General features: G+C 43.5%; 1 pseudogene; it reads left to right on the plus strand.

The window, feature by feature from the left end:
• Nucleotides 1-14521: 14521 nt before the first annotated feature.
• LOC148479658 (5S ribosomal RNA) lies at nt 14522-14639 on the plus strand (annotated as a pseudogene).
• Nucleotides 14640-17349: the final 2710 nt, after the last annotated feature.

The raw sequence follows: 17349 nt of genomic DNA on the forward strand, positions 1-17349 counted from the left end.
TGGGACAGGAAGAGGTTGGTGTATGATGGCGCAAATTTGGTACCCATCGCTGTCCCTTTGCGTTGTATAAAGAATGTATCTCCATACCAAAAAAAATTATGACATAAAATAAAATTAATCGCTTCTATAATGAAATCAATTTGTAATATATTAAGCCCTGAATCCTTTTCCATACGTTTTCTCACATTTGTACACCCTTTTTCATGCTCAATGCACGTATATAAAGCTTTAATGTCACATGTCGCTAAAATGCAATCTTTTTCCCAAGTGATGTTCTTCAAGATATTCAGGATGTGGGTGGTATCCCTAATGTGTCCTTGCTGTTGTATAACTAAAGCCTGTAAAAATTTGTCCACGTATCCGGATAAATTTGCTGTAAGTGACCCTATCCCTGCCACTATGGGTCTACCTGGTGGTTTCTTTGTGTCTTAATGCACCTTAGGTAGGTGGTAATATACAGGGATAATCGGGTCTTCTTTTTTGAGAAATTGATATTCCTTGGTGTTTAGAATTTCTGAATCCAGAGCTTTTTTAAGGAGTATTCCCAGTTCTTTTTTATATTCGGTAGTGGGATCTTTTTTGAGTGGTTCATAGGTTGATTTATCGCGTACTTGGTTCAGGGCTTCATCATCATACATTGTCCTATCCATAACGACGATGCCTCCACCTTTATCCGCAGGCTTAATCACTAACTCATGGTTTTCCTTTAAAGATTTTAAGGCTTCTGTTTCCTTCTTTGTTAAGTTTCTTCTCTTCTTCTTTATTTTATTGGTCATGCTCTCTATGTCTTGTTCTACTAATCTTTGAAAGGTTTTTACAAGTGGTCCTTTCAAATATTGAGGATAGAACGTAGATTTTGGTTGTAGTTCTGTGTGCTTGAATATATCCCCTCGTTCTTCTTGTGGGGTATTCGGTGGTTTGTTAGACATCTGGTTTTGGTTAAAATATTTCTTTAAGGTGAGTTTACGTATGAACCTGTGTAGGTCGATAAAGGTGTCAAATTTATTAAGACTATTAGCCGGTGCATACTTCAGTCCTTTTTGTAAGATGTTTATTTCTGTCTCGTTCAGTGTCCGTTGGCTTAAGTTGAATATGCCTTTTGATGCTTTTTCTTTGATTCCCTCCTGTTGTTGTTCCTTCTTTTTGTTCTTAGTTCCTCCTCGCTTTCCTAGCTTGTATTTGAACTTGTTCTTTTTTTCCTTTTCCCCTTGTTCCTCTGTCCCTGGGAACTTTTCGGGATTGCTCCAGCTTGTATATGTGTTCTGTTGTTGCTCTGTACCAGGTCTAAAAAAGCATCCATATATCCTTCCGCTTCATCTTCTTCATTTTCTTCATTCGAGGGCTGATCCCTCCGTGAGTGGAAACTGATGTTTTTTCCATTTAAACAATTCATTAGTGTGTGTTCCGACATCAATGATTCTTCTTCCACATTCCTTTTTCCTTGGTTGAAGCTATTAATGAGTTGTTGTTCACTTGGGTATCTACGTTCTTCCTCTCTCTGTTGTTTGTACATATGCCTGGTGGGATGTCCTTGTTCTACTTGGTGGTTTCTAAAAACTCTTGATTGTGCAGTATGGTTGTATTGCCTGCTTCCTTCTTTTAAGTATGCCTCCCTATTGGTATATGGGTATTGTTGTTCCCTTCTTTTTTGGGGTTGATGTTGCTCCATATTTGGGCGATGGGGGTATCCATATTCCGCATATCTGGTTTTAAATGGTCTTGTACCCTCTTTTTCCCAATTTCGCCAGTAAGGACGTTGTTGTATAAGTGGATTAGGGTTTCTTTTCTCCATATTCCAATTCCTGTAATCTTTTTTGTAGTCCTCTACATCCCTTGCAAATTTCCTCTTCTTTTGTTCAATTACATCTTCTTCAATTTTCCTTAATTTGTTCTTTGTTAAGGCCTCTAATTTTTTGAAATCCTCAAGTTTTTTCAGAGGTTCCACTTTCTTGTTGATTCTTTCAATTTCTTTTCCCAGTATTTTCAGAGACTGTTCTCTGTCTTCTATAACTAACCTCATTAAATTGTGGGAACATACATCCAGAGTCTCATTCCACCTTCTTTGAAAGTCCTCATTATTCGAGTGGAAGGTGGGTTTTTTAATTATTCTTAGTCCCCTAGGAATCATATTTTGTTCCAAATATCTGCTAAGGGTGGTACTTTCCCACCATTGTTTTATTTCGGTGGTTTCTAATCTTTCTAACATCAAATACAAACTGCAGAAATTCTCTTCTGATATTTGTGCATTATCTCTATGTGTTTGTATGTTTGATGGGATAAAAGATTCCAGGTGTTTATATCTTTCTTCTCTATTTAAGGCCATTGGTAGTCTAACCAGTCTTGGGAATCTGTAATAGTTACCAATTGGAAGTGGGGTGGTAATGCTGCTGTCCCCAATGTAGTGCTACAAACAGTATAAAACAAAGGGAAGGGGACTGCGCTCTACCACTGTAGTCAGGTAAAATATTGGTAGCTGCTGTGTGTGGTGAGGGCACTACGTACCTCACTTAAAATATGCACCAATGAAAACCTAAACACTCAGCGCTTACCTTTACCTGATTTCTGTACCTATACAACCGTAGATAGTGTGTACGTCTACAGTTCTGTATGTAACCAAATGTAATTGTAATATGTAGGAAATAAAAATAATAATAATAAGTATAAAGCCAATGATATAATATATAGGATGTCAAGCAATAAGAATTTATGCAAGATAAACCAGCATACGATATATGGAAAAAACTAAATATAAACCATGTATCTGATAAAAGACAAATTTATTGAAGTTTATCAAGTAAACAGAAAAATATTAAAAAATCCCAAGCATGCAAGGGAATGGGGTCTGTAGCGACAACTATTTCTAATCACAATTATGGAATAGAAATAATAAGGGAATATCCCTTAGTATAGGAGTATTCTATAAAGGGTATAAAATAGGGGGGGGATCTGACCTAATTTGAATGTCTGTGCAATCCAAAAGACCAGACTATACTGGTACTAAAAACATAACATATAACATATAACATAGATGTATAGAAGACACTGTTAGTCAGTGCACAGGGGGATACGCTGAGTAGCGTTTTACTCACCCTGTAGTAAATATTTACATATACACAGTGAAGAGGTTCAATTGTGTCCAACAGGTGGATAAAGTCCTGTAATGTCCTGTAATGTCTGTGGGGGAATGCCCCTTCAAAGCCAAACCCTGGGGTCCGTAGAGTATGGAATGGGGATGCGGGTATGATCAGGGTCCTGATCTGCGTGTCCGCTATGGATCCTGGGTAAATTACCTTTTGTTTTGCTCGTGGATGTCTCTCCTGGACTCCGGAAATAATTTGGAGTAAAGTGTTGCACTTATGTCACCAATGATACCAGCGACCCTAAGGAGGTGATAGACCAGAAGATGGATGAGATTCTGCAGCTAAAGTGGGAATTTCGTAAGAAACATAATGCATCAGTGGCTGAAGCAGGGGAAAAGATAGAAGGATGGGTGTCATGGCTGAACCCAGTGAAATGGTTCTCGGGTCTAGGAGAGTGGGTCCAGGAAGTGGTCGCCAGCGTAGGCAAATTCTTGATCCTTATACTGATTGTCATCATAGTAATTGGCATATGCGTCCGGTGTGTTCCTATTGTGTTGAAGTGTGGAAAATGTGAAAACAGAGTGAAACGAAGGAATGAAACTATGATGGTGGTCAGAAATGATAATATGTATACCGAGGCAGATACAGAGCTGCACTACAACCCTGAGCTAGGAAGTACCATCATTTAAATGTATAATATTTAGAGATGCATAGAAGATATTATTGAAATGTTATTTATAGAACACCCAGACAATGTAAAGTCTCAAATTCCCCTTCAAAACTGCTGTTATAAGACTGGTGCATTCCCACATCTGTCACATGATCTCCCAAGATCCGCGGTGTGCGTATAATAGTAGTGTTATGCCCCCGCCTAGAGACACATTATTGATGGATTAAGAACCACCTTGTGCCATCCCATAATAACACCAAATAATATGTAAATGTAAGCCTAAATTAAATTCTAATAGCAGATTGTGATAGCATGTTGTTTGCTATCAAAGGGTGGACTGTCGAAGCTGAATAATTGGCTGAGACTAGTTCAGTTTAAAATTTAATCGCGGCGACGCCATCTTGCGAATGGCCGCAAGACTCCATTTTGGAAATGAGATCGCAAGACACCATTTTGTGGCCAGCGTCAATTCAAGTTATAATTCAGGAGCTAAGAACAGATGGCAATGTTTTTGTTAATCTACCAAGGGCAACTGGAAAAACAAGCTTTCTGAGTAAAAGTAAATAAGAATAGACAATGGGTATTTTTACATACAAATTGGGAATCCCTGGATGCAGATGAAGTATAGTTGTGGCAATTGTAATATAATCCAGGCATTGATCTACACAATTGGATTTGTCTGAATCCTAGACAGGATGGCCCCAAACTCCACAGCTTCAGGTGGTAATACATTTGCATTTCACACAAGAGTCTGTGAGAACAAAAGAGGTTTTGTTTTCCTTTGAACACACAACAGGTGGGGGCCTGCTGACAGAGGGCATGTAGAACTACAACCCTCAGCCATCCACACTGCTGGATGTTCACTTCGTGTATGAGAGATTATGCACTTAAGTCTCACCCATTAATAACTAGCATCCTTATACCAAACCCCGAATACCCACACACTACATATTCGCACACAAGGTTCCATTAGCATCAAATTGTATGATTCAAGTTGGTTAAGTTAGTTTAAATGCTAAGAAATAGAGGTTTTTGATAACTAAGGTATTATACATGATAAGCAAGGTGTGTTTGGTGTCGTTCTGATGCGTACGCTTTTTACAGCATCCCGGTGTTATCGGTGGAGAGATCGCATCATGCAAACTCAAGTTACGGATCGCAGAACTTACAAGCAACAAAATGTTTAGCTGATGGAATGTTACAGGAGGCGTTACTAGAAAGACCCCTGTTGTCGGAGGCAGGGAAAGTCTATTTGAAACAACCTGTTAAATGTGCCGTAACATATGCTTCTCCTCTGGGAACCAATGAGATCAGCAGGAAGTTTTCCCTTTGTCCTGTTTCAGTCTGGGGGGGAATAAATACATGTGTCCAAATACTGGTTTGCCAGTTCATGCTGAATTTTGGGTGTACTGAGGATATCTAGTCTGAGGTCTATCTCTGGGTCCAGAGGCGCAGCGTATGTATAACTGTACTTGGGTCTGTATTATTTCCTTTTACACCTAACTTGTGTATGTATAGATTGCGTGTAACTGACTGTACTTTTACCTGAATAATACTTGTGCGTTGGAAACACAGATTCCACTCCTGTCTTTATTTGCGGTTATACTGCGTATGCAATTAGCGTTCTGTTTAGAGGTTATAGGCAGGTTTTTGTCTTAGAGGTTCTAGGCAGGTGAATCTTAGAGGTTTATAGGCAGGAATATATTAAAGGTTAATACTGACGATTCAACAGCTGGTTTGTGTAAGATGACATATCCATCATGTGTGGAGTGGGTAAACCAGGTCTCTGGTTTATTGACCAGGTAAAAACAGGTGGTTTTAGGCACAGGGTGAAACAGGTACAACGTTATAGTGGCAGATGCAGCCTGGAGCGTATACAATGAGGCCGAGCATTGTAGTGCACCAAGCTGTAACAGCGCATATACCCTATTGGTGTATAGCAGTATGCTCGATGTAAGCAGTGGTGGTATAGGATATTGGAAACTCTGTGGGGGCCTGTATGGTGCTATAATGGAGGAGAGTCTCAGGGCGCATCCTCACATACAGTACACAGTAGTAGGAGAAAGATGCATGGAGAGGCCACGCATGCACAGTAGCGCATATCGGAAGTCGGCCCTCCTGAAGAGCTGCGGTGGCTCTTGGTGGAAGCCGACTCTTACCTTATGGATGAAGACCGCATTGAGCATTCCTCATCCAATATATTTGATCAGCAATAGGGCTTTGTCCTATACATCAACCCCGTAATCTCTTTTTTCTCCACCAAGTGGTATTTCAGTTCCACTGTGCAGGCATGATCCCGCTAACCTGGTCACACATCCATGTGCATATTCCCTTAGACTGGTTTGGCACAGCGGGGAGTAAACCCTTACCACTCTGGGCCAGTATTGCCAAGGCAGCTTAGTATGGTTCAGCTGCTTCTGTGATATTTTATTGATAACAACTAGCATTACCTCTGTATGGTAATAAAAAGACTCCATATGTCTAAAATATGCATACCACATTGTTCATTGCCAGCTTCTGGCTAATGTTACCACTGGTTTATACGTAGCTTAAAATATATTCTAATATATTAGATGGTTCTGTAGACGTCTGAAAGCCATGTATACACATCATTTGTGAACTTCTAATTTAGGGACAGATTTATCAACAAGTGATATTCTTGTTATCACACGTTACTAATCTTAATGGTGCTCCAACCAATCAGCTCCTAACTGTCATTTTTCAAACACATGATAGTTGCGAGCTGATTGGTTGGAGCACCATTTAAGATTACTAATGAGAGATAACAAGAATATAATTCATTGGGAAATCTGGGTCTTCATATGGTCACTTCTAGGAAAATATGAGTCCTGTTATTTTCTGAACACCCACTTACGGCATTAGGATGGCTTAGGCCAACCTTACACATTATGTTGTTGTTAATTCTGTCCCTATTAATCTCAAAAGAAAATCCAAACAGGAAAAGATTTAAAGAGCAAACAGTTTACGTTTGGACAGAGAGAGCTGTGCCAGGAGCTGCGTCGCCCACAACTGTATGCGGTCGCTGGGGGGGGTAGTTATAGGGACAACAAAGTGGATACTGTAAGGAGGGATTATAGAATCACAGGACAGATTTGGTCATTTCGGCTGTGCTGCTCAATGGGTGAAGACAGGAATAAGTAGGACACGGAGTCTGGTGGTGACTGGTGAGCAACCTCATAAAATGACCACTATGAGGATTCTTCTCCCTCAATAAGCTTTCTTTCTCTCTACATTTAATATACAGACATCTACTGCATAATGCGATACACAGATATCTAGACACAACATACCTTTATTGCATCCTTACATACAACGTTGTATGTAAAATAATGTCATAAACTCTTTCCATATAGAGATGTCAGTATCAATACCTGGCACACTGGCATTAATCCATCCCAATATAAGAATTCAGTGTACACTGCCTTAAAAACCCATTTGTACAATGACATCAGGACATTTAACTATGCCTAAAATAGATGTGTAATAGGAAACTAAATAGAACGCAGTTACATTACTAGGGATTATTTTTTTCTCCACTTTGTTGCATTGTTCTTTTTGATGTGTATCAGGGGCTAGAAAAGTATTTTAACATGGGACTTTCAACATTATCTTTCCTCAAAATGTTAATTTTCTATGTTTATGCATTCTCAGCATTACATGTAGTACATATAGCAATCACTTTACATTCAGTAGCTATAAAAAGTATTCACTTTCCCATTTTATGGAATTCAAATAAATTAATTAAGCAAGTGTAACCGTTAATCAACACAAAATACAGTATAAGGTGGAATATATACAGTATATATCAAACAAACTTTTTTTGAAATATAATAAAGTTATGAGGCTTTAAACATGAGGATACTGCATTTTGGGCCTATTCTTGTAGTAGAATTCCAACAGGTTGGATCAAGACTGCCAGTAAACACCAATTTCCATGACGTTCCACAGATTGTCTATAGGATTGAAGTCTAGGCTTTGAATGCATTACTCTAAGGCAGTGGTCCTCAAATTTGGTCCTCAGGACCCCACACAGGTCACATTTTCCAGGTGACCCAGCAGCTACACAGGTGTATTCATTACTCACTGACACATTTTAAAAGATCCAAATGTGGAGCTAATTATTTCACTTGTGATTCTGTGAGGAGACCTGGAAATCATGCACTGTTTGGGGTCCTGAGGACCGAGTTTGAGAACCTGTGCTCTAAGGGGTATATTTGGTGGTGACTTTCCAAAGCCGCCATTTGTCGGTGATTCTGCCCGCGGGATTGAAAATTATAACATATGCAAAATATGCCTGGTTGTGCATTTAATATCTTTGCAGTTTGAAACCCTGCGGGCAAAACTGTCGACAGTTGGTGAGGTCCTTGGTTGTTTGCATGCCTTGGGAAATTGTCCTTCTGAAGCCTCCCAAGTTCTAGGGGAAGAATTCTATGGTTTTGGGCACCGCGATAATTAATGGGCGCCCGTCGGAGCAATTCAATTGTTTGCTGACCAGTGGTATGAATTCCCAAATAAATCAATCTTGATTCCATTAGGCAAGAAAATAAAATATGAGGATGCAGAAGTCAAGTTTCCTTTTTGCAAACAGATGTTATTTTAAACAGATACATTGTTGATGTAGTTAAATTCTTCATCTAGTTAGAAATGGCAATTGGCAAGAAATGAAATCCCAAAGCAGACCTTGTTTGTACTGTAATAAGTGTAATTGTGTTTCGGGTAAATACTCACAGACAGTTCTAAGTACCTGATCCAGAGATGGAGACTATGCAGATATTTATGCAGGTTGAGCGATTGTTTGCCATGGGGTATATGTGTGAAAGCCGCACTGGGAACGCGCAGCGATTGAATTGCAATTACACTTATACAGAGGATTCACTCACAAAGTGAGTGACAGGTAGTCAGCGTTTGGGGGAGGTAAGGGGTGGTGTTTAGGAAAATGTAGGGTGTCTGACCGTTTAAACATGGTTTTCAGTACTGCATAAATTAGCCACGGCGTCCTTGCTCACAGCTGGAGAGCCACTGTGTCTGCGGCATGTTAGACTTATTCAGAAGACCGATGGCCACCTGATCTGCATTCAATGTTTCCGGTTTTGTGCGTGAGCAGCAGATGTGAGATGCTCTCAGTGGGCGTCTCTAAGTACTGTACAGCAAGTGAGTCATTAGTGTATTTTCACAATTGCAATCTGTGAGATATCGCAGTCGTGATGGCGGTAGCGTACATCTCTGAATCAGACCCTAAGGGGCATATTCAATTGGGGGCGAGAAAAGCAATAAACCCGCACCTGCGAGATTTTCCTGCAGGTGCTGGTTTTTTGCTATTCAATTAGGTGCTTTTTTTTTCTTTTTTTTTGTGCTCCGGGAGCTTTTTATTCTCGCACCTCCAGAGCAAGTGTGATTTTTCCTAAAATCGATAATTTTAGGCAAAATCAGCAGGACTTGCTCTGGGACCCCAGCGGCACCCCCCTGAGGACTAATTAAGCAATTGAAAGTTTCCAATTAGCTTAATTAGTCCATAATTACTTACCTTCTGCAGCACTGTCTTCTGCATCCAGCGTCGGAAGCCGGGTCAGTGTGTGTGAGTGTTTGTAAGTGTGTATGAGTAAGTGTGTGTGTGTGTGTATGAGTGTTGTGTGTGTGTGCCTCCCAGTGTGTGTGGCCCCCCCCCCCCAGTGTCTATGTGCCCCCCGGAATGGGCGCTGGGAGAACTACATCTCCCAGCAGCCCTTTCCCCTCCCACCAGCCCCTGGAGCCTCCCAGCAGCCCCCTCTCCAGTGAGAAGATAGAGGGAAGGAGCCACGGAGACCACCGGAGACCCCAGGTATCGGGAGCATGCATAGAGGTTTTTTCCTCACTAAACCTCGCGCCCAATTGAATATGCCCCTAAATCTGCCTGTGGTCTGTTTCCCCACACTGCATCCTTGGTCCATCTGACCCAGCATTTGTTAATGCTGACATTAGTGGTCATAGGAGCTCATTCAGACCCGTTCGCTAGATACACATGCTCGTACCCAGCATATGCAAATTCTGCTAAGTGACAGCATGGCAGGCGATCGCTCGGCAAGGCATAAACACGCCCACTATGTCTTGGCATGCGATTCATTTGTGTATGTAGATGCCCATGAGCGTGTCTTAAGACGCCCACTAGCACACGTCATCTCCAGGAAGTGTATGCAACCATCGGTACATCGAGAACCATCAGAAGTGAACGCAGCGCTTGACTCTACCCTACAGTGGTTGACTCTACCCTACCGCAAGCACTTCAGTGTAAAATACAACCAAGTGACGTGTACAATGATGCATCTTTGCTAATTATGCACAACCGTAAAACTCCAGTTTGATGGCAGACACGCCTGCGTTCACAGCACCACTCCCCCGTTCACAAGCACCTTCCCCTGTTACCACCCACAAACGGCGCTGTCACTCAAAGTAGCGTCCAGTCTGTGTACTACGAGCGCACAATTCCCGATCGCAGTGACTGGTTCGCAGATGCATAGTATGCCGCATACGCAGATGGGCGACTATCGGCCATAGCGTGCGTACGCAGCTTAGCGAACGGGTCTGAATCAGGCCCATAGTGCTAAATCATTCATTATTTTGACTGGCGCTAGTGCTACAGTACTTACATGTTATGTTAAACACACTGCAGACGGCTCTACAACCGCTTGTGTGTACAAACCCACTTTTACAAACAGCCTACAGTAAATTATCTTGGTATTAAATTAATGCACATTTCGAGTTTTCAAAAATATATAATAATAATAATAATAATAATGTACAAATAATGTGATAATTGGTTAGAAAGTGATTGACTAGTAATTATTTCCTGCTCCCATCAGCCATTATATTATTATAAAGTAATATTTGCCATGTACTGTAGTTTTCACACAAACATGAACAAACAGGTTTTAGGATGTCAGTAATTTCTGATATATTTCCGGGGCTCAGGGTAGAGTTTGATGTTAATGGAACAAGTAATCGTAAGTATAAGTACAATTTCATGTACAGACAAGTCTCCTGCAGTATAAATAAATATTCTCATCTATTAATTGCCACCTAATAATCATATATCACAAACGTCCTTTAGTTGCAGGCTTTAAAGACAACAAGGATCTCTTTCCCAAATGCCGTTTTACAGCGTTTAATAGCAGAGTGCAAAGCTTGCCACTAATACCCCTTTCAGACAGAAAAGCAAATCACCGGGTTAAGCATTTCTACTGGTAATTTGCTGATCAACACGGGTCCTTTTTCTGTCTGACAGGGTCCACCCAGATCGAAATTCCCGGGACTTCGGCCCTGGATTTACCAGAGTCAGAGACCCAGTAATTTCGACCCGGGTTGACCCTTTCAGACAGAAAAAATTCTGCTGTTGATCAGCAAATTACCGGGTAGAAATACTTAACCCTGTAATTTGCTCTTCTGTCTGAAAGGGGGTCCAGGCTGGGACCGGCAAAATAACCCAGAACTCAAATGCGGGGTAAAAGCCGTTTTTTGGCAAAAATTCTGTCTGAAAGTGGTATTAGGGATGTGTCGGTATCCAATGAATGGTATCACTTTCCAGTTTGTCTTTTAATCAGTGGCTAGCACAGCACAATACTGTACTTGTATAGTATAGTAAAATATTCTCAGAAAAAGGCAGTTTTAGTTATGTATAATTGTAAGTGGACACATTTATATTATTTTGTTTAATTGGGGCATTTTGTATTTTTAAAGGGGGCAACAATTCTTATTACTTCATTTATGGGGGCACTTAGTATTTACTTAAAATTATAGGCCACATATTTTATTAAATTCATTATTATGGGAGCAATATACTTATACTACTCTGATACCCACAGCCCAGGGGAACCAGGTAGTGCCCAATGCACTACCTGGTACCAGCCTTATCTCCAGGAAAGGAGGATTTGGTACACATTGATCCTGACCCACGTCCTCTCTGATGTGTGCATATTAAACACGCTATATGTCACCATTTCTCACCCTCCAATTTGACAAATATTACATCCAGCAATTTGGAGGCCAAAATCAGGGGGAAAATGTTGCAAATCTATTATGGTGCTGCCCTTGGGGACAATTCAATTATTTGTCATGTGTGCACATCACTCGTTTTACCCAATGGGGTTACAAGGTAAACTGACCAATGTTGTGCCTGCATTATGCCGCCGTTACGAGAGTCCCCGCCCTTTGCCGATGGCACATTGATAGCAATTTTCACAATTGAATTTCCCCATTAGTGTCTAAGTTAACATTCATAGAAGTGTCCATTGGTGTGTTCATAAGTGTTCATAAGCTTGTATGTATTCAGTGGTCTCACAATAAGACACCTCTCAGGGATAATAGCGTAACTGGTGTCATTTTTAAAGTTTTGTATATAAATTGGTAATAACGATTAAAAAAAGGCAGTAGCAATAATAATATAAATGCAATACAGAAAAGCACATAAAAATTTCAGACATTAAAAAGGGAATTTGCAAAAGATGCAAGAGGCTATGCACAAACCTATACATTAAAGCAGTGGCGTAACTAGGGCAGGGCTGCCGGGGCTTATGTCCTGGGCGCCAAGGGAGCAGCGGCGCGGGGGGGGGGGGGGGCGGCGCTGGCCACGGCACAGGCCCGCCCTAGTCACTCAGTGTAGTGCAGACTGCAGTGATTGCGGTCCGCAGTACACAGTTCCACACGCATCGCCGCCGGCGCTGTGTAGTACACTCGTACTACCTGGGGCGGCGATGTGTGTGTTTCAGCAGCCAATGAGAGTCAGACAGACTCTCATTGACTACTGCGCCCACTGCCAGAGCCGGGCTGGAGCTCACTCATGAGCTCCACCTTCCGGTTCCTGCAATGGGTGATGGGAGAGACGTCGTGACATCTCTCCCAAAGTACCGAGCAGGACAAAGCAGGAGGACAGAGGAGAAGACAGCAGCAGGAGGAGCAGGAGCGGGGATTCATGTAAGTTAGTGAGTGTTTTGTGTCTGTCTATCTGTCTGTCTGTTATGCACTACTGGCCAGGGGCACTACAGAAGGCACTGTATAAGGGGCCACAACATATGGGGGATCACTACTGGGGGCACTGTATGCGGGGCACTACTGGGGGCGTTCATAAGGGGGACCACTACTGGGGGCACTGTAAAAGGGGCACTACTGGGGGCCTGCATAAGGGGGAGCACTATTGGGGGCCTGCATAAGGGTGATCACTATGGGGGTACTGTATAAGGGGAACTACTGGGGGCCTGCATAAGAGGGACCACTACTGGGGGCACTGTAAAAGGGGCACTACTGGGGGCCTGCATAAGGGGGAGCACTATTGGGGGCCTACATAAGGGTGATCACTATGGGGGTACTGTATAAGGGGCACTACTGGGGGCCTGCATAAGGGGGACCACTACTGGAGGCACTGCATAGGGGGGACTGTATAAGGATGCCAGACTGGGGGCACTGTATAAAGGGCACTACTACATTGGGAACTACTACAGTGGGTATTGCAAGAGGGGCGCAACTACTTGGGTCATTAAGGTGCATATGTAATGGAAAGGAATGTTCCCAGAGTGACGAGAAAGATGTGTGTGTCATGTTGACATGCCCCATTTATCAGTGGCCACGCCCCTTGTGGCATGTGACCACATCCACTTTTTTTCCCACCAGGGGAGGCTTCATTTTTAATTTCTCTTTCATCCACTAGGGGACACTGGAGGTGCTTACGCTGGGGTATAGAGGCGTGGATAGCTGGAGCTGGCACTTTAATTTATTTATAAGTGTGAAGCTCCTCCCCCTCTATTCCCCACCAGCCCTCAGTTTAGAAAATATGCCCTAGGAGCTGGTCACTACAGGCTGTGCTCCAGCAATACATTTAATTTTATTTATTTAGTTTTAAGCATCTTTTACACTACAGGTACCCTTCGTCACCTATATCAAAGGTGGGGTCCGGGTACTGGGCGCCCTGGTTTTTTAATATGAAAATAAAAATCAGGAAGGACTGCACAGGGCTTATTCTAAAAGCACCTGACAGCTCCTTATCGCCCCAGCAAGCCTTCACACAGCATGAAGCTAAAGAAGAGAAGGCTTTGCTGCATGGAGAGAGAGACTTCAGGGACACGCAGTGAGTAACAGCTGCGCATTCCCCGGCCCCCTACACGCTGCCCGGCGCTGACACAGTTTAGTAAGCTGTGTCTGTTGACATTAGGAAGCGCTGCAGCGCTGCTCCCGGCTCTAATTCCCCGCTTATGCCCGCAGTGTAGCGCGGAGGGGGGAAGATATTGCCGCTAATAGCAGCCATAATGGGAGCCCTTAGGGCATGTAGAACGGGCGGAGTCTAGCCAGGGCGCGCGCTCTCTCTCCAGTACACGCGGCAGAAAGCTGTGTAAAACAGCGTGCCTGTCGTTTTCTTCAATGAATAACTGCACCACCTCTCCCTGGTTCAGGAGGTGTGCAGCATATGTAACAGAAGGCTGGATTATCTTGCTCCAGGCATCCCTAGACTACAGGATCCTTCACAAAGAGGGCTGTGAGTGCTACTGGGGTGCATTTAGTAAAGAGCAGGGAATTTATTGCTGTGGGAGGGTGTCTCCTCTCTTAATCAGCCTTCTGTCTCTGTATACTGTCTGCATCTGTACAAGTATACTGTCTCCTTATTTCTGCACTGTCTGTGTGGGTGATGTATAAATGTCTAAGGCTTCTCAAAAGATGTTTGTTTGTTCCAAGTGTAGCAACAAACAGACCAAGCCACATTTTATGACTCTAGGCAGCCTGGTACAGGTTAGCCTATGGCCACACCACCCTGAACACGCAAATCTCGTCTGATCTTGGAAGCTAAGCAGGGTCAGGTCTGGTTAGTACTTGGATGGGAGACCGCCTGGGGATACCAGGTGCTGTAGACTTAAAAGGGTACCACTGCTACTATTCACTTCACTTCCTACTCAGAGGCGTCCTCTTATAACCGTCCTCCAATCAGAGGATTCGGAAGAGGTACTCCTCGCACATGAGAATACCGAGGAAGGTGAATTACAGGAAGTTTTGAATGATGTCGGTCAAAACTTAGAATCTGCCTCCACGGGGGTGGAACCTCCAATTCTGGCGGCAGGCGGGTCCTTAATGTACCTGAGGATATTGTTCCTGCTTCCCAGGAGTGTGAGTTATTCACTGAACCACCAAAAAGGTCGTCAGTTTTCCCGTTCTCAAAACAACTTCAACAGCAATTTTCAGTGGCCTGGAAACATCAGCATAAGAGGTTCCAAAATTCCTCGTCGATTCCCGTCCAGCTATTCTTTTCCGTCATCTATGATGGAAAAGTGGGAAACCTTCTACCCTGTTGATGCGTCTGTTTCCCGGCTCTCAAAAAAGGCTACGCTTCCAGTACGGGGGGCTACATTGCTGAAGGATCCTTCTGATCATAAGTTGGAGTCAAAGCTAAGGTGTATTTATACTGCAGCAGGGGCTCAGTTTAGACCTATGCTTATTACCGCCTGGGTTAACCAGGTTGTGGTTTGCTGGACTGATCAGTTCATTTCGGGTTTGGATCTACTAGCAGAACACATCCGTGAGTCTGCAGTTTATCTAGGAGAAGCATCCAAGTATATCAGTCAGTTCAATATCCGCTTATGCTATTTCTGGCCGCAGAGTCTTGGCAGGCCGACGTTACCTGGTTGCGTTCTTGGCAGGCCGACGCAGAATGCAAGGATTTACCATTCACTGGTGACATGCTTTTTGGGCCGGCATTAGATGGATATCTTGGGCCACTGGGGGTAAGTCTTCCTTCCTCCCTTCAACGGCTCTGGTTCCCAGGTGAACTTACAGAGGACGCTCGTTTCAGTCCTTTCGTGTGCCACAGACCTTTTGTGGTAGATCCCAAGGTGCTCCCACTCAGACAAGGGGTGGTAGAGGTCTACTACATACAGTTGCACGTAGATGGGACCCGATGCCAGCTGAGCAACAGGTGGCATGACGGTCTTCCGTCCCACCTGGGGTCTCCTGCGGTGGGAGCTCGCTTATAGAATTTTCAACTAGTTTGAAACCAAACCTCTTCAGACCCATGGATTCGCAAACTGCTTTCCCTGAGGTACCAAATAAACTTTGAATTCTCCCCTCCAGCTCAGTTCATCACTACGAGTCTGCAAATACCTACTGAAGGTTCTACAAGAGACTAGCCAGTCTCTAATAGTATTGGCTGTGATAGTTCCGGTTCCAGTGAATCAAGATGGGGTTTTACTCAAACCTTTTTGTAGTGCCCAAACCCAATGGTTCGGTCAGACCCATCTTAAACTTCAAGTCCTTAAACTGGTACATGAAGATGTATCGTTTTAAAATGGAGTCTCTTCAGTCTGTCATAGCAAGCTTAGAACCAACAGAGTTCCTTATATCCCTGGATATCAAAGATGCCTATCTTCATGTTCCAATTTGGGAACCGCATCGGGCCTTCCTGCGCTTTGCTATATTGCAAATCACTATCAGTTTTGGGCTTTGCCATTCGGATTATCCTCTGTTCCACGCATTTTCACCAAGATTATGTCAGTTATGATTGCTCATCTTCGGTCATCAGGACTGAACATAATTCCTTATTTGGACGACCTATTAATCAAAGCTCCATCAGAATTCCTTCTCTTGGACCACACCTCACTGACTTACTGTATCATACTCTAATCACAGCAGGGTTGGACAAATCTCATTCCATCCCAGAGACTTCAGTTTCTGGGGATAATTCTGGATACGGCATCACAGAGGATTTTCCTTCCGGAAGACAAAGCTCGGGATATCCGGTTGCTAGTTCAGTTCATTCTCAGACCAAAGAAGGTGTCCATGCTTCTTGGCGTCTTTTGGGGAAGATGATAGCTGCCTTCGAGGCACTATAATTCGAATCGACTGATCCGTTTGAACCCGGCTACCAGGGTAGCTCTCCTCTGGTGAACACAATCCGACAATCTCTTAGCAGTGGTCCTCGACTATCAATTTCAGGGTCGTTGGCCTCCTCTGGAACAACGGTGGCCCATAAAGGTGTTGGAACACAGAGCGTTTTCCAATGCTCTCATAGAAACAACACAGTTCTGACGTCTCTTCTGGTAAGAGTTCAGTCAGACAATGCGACAGCCGTTGCATACATCAACCGCCTGGGCAGGACTCGTAGTTGCATGGCCATGCGAGAAGTAACTCAGATTCTCAGGTGGGCTGAGAGTCAGTCGGCGATCCTGTCGGCAGTTTTCTTCCCGAGAGTAGACAACTGGGAAGCAGATTACCTGAGTCATCAGGATATCCATCCTGGGGGATGGAAGCTTCACCTAGACGTGTTTCAGGCTCTAGTACAGTGCTGGGGTCATCCTCGGGCGGATCTTATAGCGTCTCGATTAAATCATCAGCTCCCAGTATACGTGTCAAGGACTCTGGATCCGCAGGCGGAGGCGGTCAACGCTCTGACAGTGCCGTGGACTTACGACTTCGTTACCGGTTTCCTCCGATTACACTTCTTCCTCATGTACTAAAAATAAAACACGAGTCGGCCTCAGTCATTCTCGTGGCTACGAAATGGCCTTGGCGTAGTTGGTTTTCGGACCTTCGGTCCCTCTTGGCAGACGAGCTGTGGCCCCTTCCTCTTCACCC

The sequence above is a fragment of the Taudactylus pleione genome, unplaced genomic scaffold (assembly GCF_031769625.1).
Source record: "Taudactylus pleione unplaced genomic scaffold, aTauple2 ptg000619l, whole genome shotgun sequence".
Classification (NCBI taxonomy): domain Eukaryota; kingdom Metazoa; phylum Chordata; class Amphibia; order Anura; family Myobatrachidae; genus Taudactylus; species Taudactylus pleione.